Source organism: Bombus affinis, chromosome 13 (genome assembly GCF_024516045.1).
Source record: "Bombus affinis isolate iyBomAffi1 chromosome 13, iyBomAffi1.2, whole genome shotgun sequence".
Lineage (NCBI taxonomy): Eukaryota > Metazoa > Arthropoda > Insecta > Hymenoptera > Apidae > Bombus > Bombus affinis.
In genome coordinates, this window is record NC_066356.1 from 7,799,367 (window position 1) to 7,805,535 (window position 6,169).

Consider the following 6,169-nt stretch of genomic DNA (forward strand, 5'->3'; position numbering starts at 1 on the left):
TCGTTGTTACATTAAAGGTTAACAATATTTCATAACGCACGATGATTATTCTATACAAAGTTCAAAGTTCAATTTCAACATATGCTGAAGTTCCACCCAGCCAAATTGTCCCGCTTTACCCTGTCACCGACTACCAAGCATATAGATAAATCATGAAAAACGCAGGCAAAAGCTTCGTTTATCTCAAAAGAGTGTCGTTAAACATCGATTAAAAAACAAAAATATATTTGGGGAGGATTTTCGATATGAGCTAAGTGGAAGCAAAACGGAACTGAAACTGGAGTCCAGCTGATGCGAGAGAAACATTGGTAGCGCCGGGGACTGTTGAAAATCAGCTTAAACTCGGCTCATTAATTCCGTTTTACGGCTTGTCCGAGGGCGCGGGCTCCGCGAGCCGTAAATAAGTCACGGCGATCCGATCGAAACGATAGAAAATCAAAGCACGTCTCGTATGACACACATGTTGCAACCGATGGAATGCAGGTATCATACTCTATCAGCCAGCGCGTGCCCTGTCGTGTTTCTTTTGTGGAAATCGATTGGTAGGAGGGAAAACGCGGCGACCGAGGCGAGACAGTTTGCGAAAAACCGTGACCTTTTTCGGTGAACGCAAGCCAAGTTGCATTCGGTCGCCGGACGACGATTTCGCGACGGACAAATTGCAGCCGGTTGAAATTGAATACCGAGTAGGCCAACGGGGAATAGACCCGGTCTCAGGGACGACAATGCGATTGCCTGAGCCCGATGCAGCGATTGCAACGCGCATCGAGATTGATTGGGAGTAGACAGCCGCCTTTTCACGCGTGTCAACGCTTTCGTTTTGACAACATTACTATGCCTAACATTACCGTGAATTCGTAAACAGCTAACAGGTACATCGGTGTTTTATTAACTGGCCGTGGATTGGCATCTAATTTGCTTGGTTATTGAAGCAGCTGAATAAGGCAGAAAACGATGTTTGTTCCTGTTTTGGTAATATTACTGTGGCTTTGAATTTCTAAAGAGTAAGAAGATACAATAGCGCTTTGTTAACTAACCACAGCTTGTGGCGTTATTTTGTCGTACTTAGAGAACAATACGAGTAATTTACAGGAATACGTTAGAGTCCAGATGCGCAGTAGTATTAGTCGTCACTAACCGGCCATGAATTTCCACTTTATTGGATTAATTACCGAGAGAAGAATATTTGCAAAGAATTCTAAACATCTCAAACAAGTGAAGATTTCATTTCAAGAAATAAATTCTAAGAAGAATTTCCTACAGAATATACGCTATGTATTGGTCAAAAGTTTGCAATCGCTTCTCTAGCTGTACGATACTGCATTCCCTAATTTTATCATTATCAGATTGTGTTACACGCATATGAAACGACCAATTTCCTTCTATTTATTTTCCAAACCTTCTATTCTAAACTAAACATCATTTTATGTGTCATTCTAAAATTGAGAATTTTTCCTGTGACATATTTCTTAGAATCCTGTAAAGTATGAATTTATTAAAAAATAGGAAATTTCACAAACAGATTCTTGTCTGAACTCATCCGAACGAAACAAAATTCTAAAGCTGACATATCTTTTAAATCCGTAGATTCAATAAAACGCATAATGATCCGAAACTTTTGACCTCATTCACGGTACACTAATGTGTATACACGTACGTACACACGTATTTACCTTCTCAGGAAAATTATTGGACGCGTACCGAATATTCTATCTAATTGTTATTCGAAAACACTCGTAGAATTTATTTCTGATTTGGAGACCATCGATGCTACCTGGATGGAGCTGTATCGCTACCAGTTACTATAACACTTTTATAACTTTCTACCAGATAAAACCGTTTAACGGGGTTGATTGTCCAAGAAATACGAGTTACATAGATGATCTGTCCAAAGGAGATCTCTAACGATCACGTTGCTTTAATAACTATATTCTAAGGACACGTTTAAGGATGTAGGGAACGAGGTCTCGGGATTTTCAGCATTTTTTAGATGTAGATAGAGGAGTTGGTTGGAAGGAATTGGGATACACTGGGTTGGAATGACGATACCAGCACGCGAATCAACACGCCTCTTTCATGCTCAACACATCGGCGACAATGGAACGCAGAACACACTGGCACGCACCCACCTGCGTGTGCCACGGACGTACCAACATGTGGATGAATGTTTATTGCGATGTATGCGAGTTTATTTGAGTTCCAGAAGCGACTGGTTCCGAGGCCTTCGCGTACGAAACGATTCATGTACTTGACATTGAATTTTGAGGGCTTAGAAGGGCGTTGACTTTGAGAAATTGTTACCAGTATAGATGGAAATTGGTCTAATGATGCGAAATAAAAAGTTTTCATGTTTTACGAATACTCCTTTTTTTAGAGGAAAATTCTGTTTCAAATTGTTTCGCGAATTCCCTCGTTGGAATTTATATTAATTCTAATGCTGACGAATCTTTATCTTGTTTCAATAAATAAAATGATTTTTCACTGAAATGAATTACAACGAAAAGATTGTACGGGTATTTAAACGAGAATACTTAATTGTACAGAAATAATTAAATAGTTATTGGAACAATTATTGAAAGTACATAAATAATTTGAGAATTAAATAATAACTGAAATCTTTCATATTTTTCTCCTAATTGCAGAAATATCCAGTTTCCTACTATACGATTCGCACAAAATGTTCGTAAAGTCTCCATAAGATTACGTTGAAAACGAACCGCAGAATACACAGAGACTAGAAAGCATACAATTTATTTTTTCCAAAGCTGGAAACTATAAATAATTTAATAATGAAGTAAGAATTAAAATTCTTCGTATTTTTTTTCTCGTCTTAATTACAAAAATATGCGGTTTTCTACTTTACGATTCCCATAAAACTTTTCTAGTATATCCATAAAATTAAATCGAAAACGAACCACAGAAAACATAGAGACTAAAAGAGTATACAATTTATTTGTGTCAAACTGGCGGCTCTCGATTCACTGGTTTGGTATAATAAACAAGCTATTTGAGAGTTTTCGTATAGGATTCGACGAATTGGAAAGTGGTTCCATTTCTAGGAATCCAACCAATACACAAATTACAACCTCGACGGTGTATCGACTATTGACCACGTTATCAGGCCGCCTCCAAGGACAGCAATAACAAACAAGATCTGCCAAGACTTAAGACTTAGGTTCTTAAAGATCGCTCAATAACCAGTGTAATTCGCGTTCGATTAAATCGCGATAACTCGAGAACGCAGCGCCGGAACCACCCACGCGATACCGTTCTGTTCTATCAAGATGGTAGCTGTTCGGCTACTGATTTCGTTCTGGAATATTATCAGCTCATTAAAATCATTTTTATTTGCTCGTACACAGTGCGGTATTAAACGTTCTATTATGCGCACCGTGAATTTCATTGCACCCGATGTTAAAACGCGCTTGATATATTTTACGATAACTATGGGATTTAATAATTTTTAAAATACTTTACTCTTTCGTAGCGTAAGAAAAATCATAGTAAACTGTCAAGTATAGTATTATAAACTTCACGTCTTAAATGTATCATACCTAAAGCTATTGTTAATCCTATTATTATTAATCTTATAGAAAAATAGAAATATGTAGTTTTCTATGAGAGTACGGTTTAATTAAAGTTATTAATGAAATTTTACAAACATACAATTACAAGTTATCAGCATTGATAAATTCTTTTCCGAAACAAAGTAACAGGTTTAACAATAATGCGAACGTGAATTCATAGAATCATTTGAAAATTGTAAAATTGTAAGAGAGAAATCTGTAAGTTATCGTCAATTCGCTACTATTATTGGCGAATTACTGTGCGAAAGAATTCGGAAATACACGACATCTTAATAACAAAAAAATACGTGATTATTTCCTGAGTCTTAAAACTAATTATTTTCACTCTGAATTCATCTTCATTTTATTACACCGTGAAAGAGTTAGTTAGACATTCGTAATCCCCAAAAATATGGAAACCAGACTGCGGGTTTTTATGCAATTTCACATTTTTCCGAACAGAGCCAATAAAATTTATTTTGTTCGTATTTTTAAAGTTGCCATAAATACACGCAGTGGTCCACATTATACTTATCACGTAAGTTAATATGTAATCGCATCCTTTAAAAATAAACCTCTATCCTTATCAACAAATTTCCTGAAAAAATATTAAATTCTAAGACCACGGAAACATATCTCACAAATTCGTATTTGTAATCGTTAAAACGCGCGATAGTAAACATCGAATTTCGCAACGATACAATGTCGACGCCTTCGTGCAATAACACGCCGTCATATTGTACACGAGGAGGGAGAGCGTTCTCCACCGTAGAATATATCCAAAAATCTCACTTACCATGCTGATATGGTGTCCGTGATTGCATCGCCTGGATGGTCACCGTTTCCGCGCTGGTCGACGAGGATGCACAATAGAATCGGATCGAAAAGATTCCTAAAAGCAACACCAAGGTTTAGGATATACGCGAACGAATTTAATCACGCGACCCGTCACGCACGATAACCGATCGCAAACTGAAACGTAACGTCGCGAAAATCTACGACCTATCCCGAAGGTTATTCGCTGCGTCGTTTAACGACGAATTTCTAATATTATTTCCGACGACCGTTTACTTCGGCTTTCTTTCGGTTTCCTTTCTACAATTAGAAAGAGACACACGAATTATATAATTCGAAGCAGGCGGTATTGTTATTCAAGTAAAAATAATCGAGTAAATGTATGTTCTGATAGATTTTGCGTAGGAAAAGTTGTACTGATCGACTTTGTAAAATATTGGTGAATATTGGGAGGACAAAAGAGGTTGTAATTAACAAATGTAGATTAATCCACGAATTTGATACGTAGTGCGAGACTGGAAGGATGAGATGAGACGATTCTTAGTTTTTATTCGTTTTGTTAATCCGTTAGTAGATGTTCAACATTTTATGCTTATATTAAAAGACTTTTAAAGTGAAAAAGGAAAGCTTAATTTTCTTAATAATTCTTAAGAATTCTTGAGGATGAAATGAGACGATTCTTAGTTTTTATTCGTTTTGTTAATCCGTTAGTAGATGTTCAACATTTTATGCTTATATTAAAAGACTTTTAAAGTGAAAAGGAAAGCTTAATTTTCTTAATAATTCTTAAGAATTCTTGAGGATGAAATGAGACGATTCTTAGTTTTTATTCGTTTTGTTAATCCGTTAGTAGATGTTCAACATTTTATGCTTATATTAAAAGACTTTTAAAGTGAAAAAGGAAAGCTTAATTTTCTTAATAATTCTTAATAATTCTTAAAAAGACTTATAAAGTATTGATGGGAAGACAAATGATATTGTTAGATAATTGCTAAATTAATCTATGCATCGCGTACGTATATAAGAGAATTATTGATTATTTAACTTTCCGAAAGGGTCTGTAATTCCACGTTCACGGCAAGGTTTTTAAAAAAGGCGAAAATTGAATCTGTGAATTACTTTCATCGTCTTAAACCTAATAAACATACTTTTGATACAGTAAGGCAATTCCGAGGAATTCTTGAATCTTTTTATTCTCTAACCTGTAGTATTGTACGTGTGTCCGCCTTGGATTATCGTAGGAAACTGACTTCACAGCTGAACTTGTGAAACTGAGAAGCGGTTTCTAAGTGGCGAGAAGCTAATTTGCTTAAGGCATTACGCAATGTTGATCGAGTACTTTGGTGCAACCCTTCGAAGCCGTTGTCGCCTATGTTTGCCAAAGACCCAAAAATAGGCAGAACAATTTCTCCCAAGTAACTTTTCCACCGCGTGGGAAACCAAGAAGTTCTCAACTAGAATATTTTCCAGACTAGCAAAATTAGGGTAACATCTCGTTATTTGGCCCTTGAAGCCAGACGGCTGGCACCGATACCTAGTACCTACTTCACACTCGATAAACAAACGTTCTCGTCCAGAACGTAACGCTAATTGTAAGAAAATCTTGACGATATCGATGGGAAGACAAATGATTAGATCGCGGAGTTTTGTAATTAAAACAGCAGAATCTCGGTAGAAAATTGTTTTACGGTCGGGTATTGCAGACAGCATACAATTCGGCTATTTCATATATCCTTTCATATTATGTGCAATCTATGCAATTCTGCGCTTTCAAATTTCCTATGAATACATAGAGATCAGCAGTTTAC

At 36.4% G+C, this 6,169-nt stretch overlaps 1 protein-coding gene across 1 annotated transcript in view; it reads right to left on the bottom strand.

The window, feature by feature from the left end:
- Nucleotides 1–4,494, bottom strand: part of LOC126922891 (uncharacterized) — a 163,902-nt gene extending 159,408 nt beyond the window's left edge. The window contains exon 1 of the mRNA XM_050735819.1: nt 4,363–4,494. The gene's annotated coding sequence lies outside the window, so the exon portion shown is untranslated. The remainder of the gene's footprint in view (nt 1–4,362) is intronic.
- Nucleotides 4,495–6,169: the final 1,675 nt, after the last annotated feature.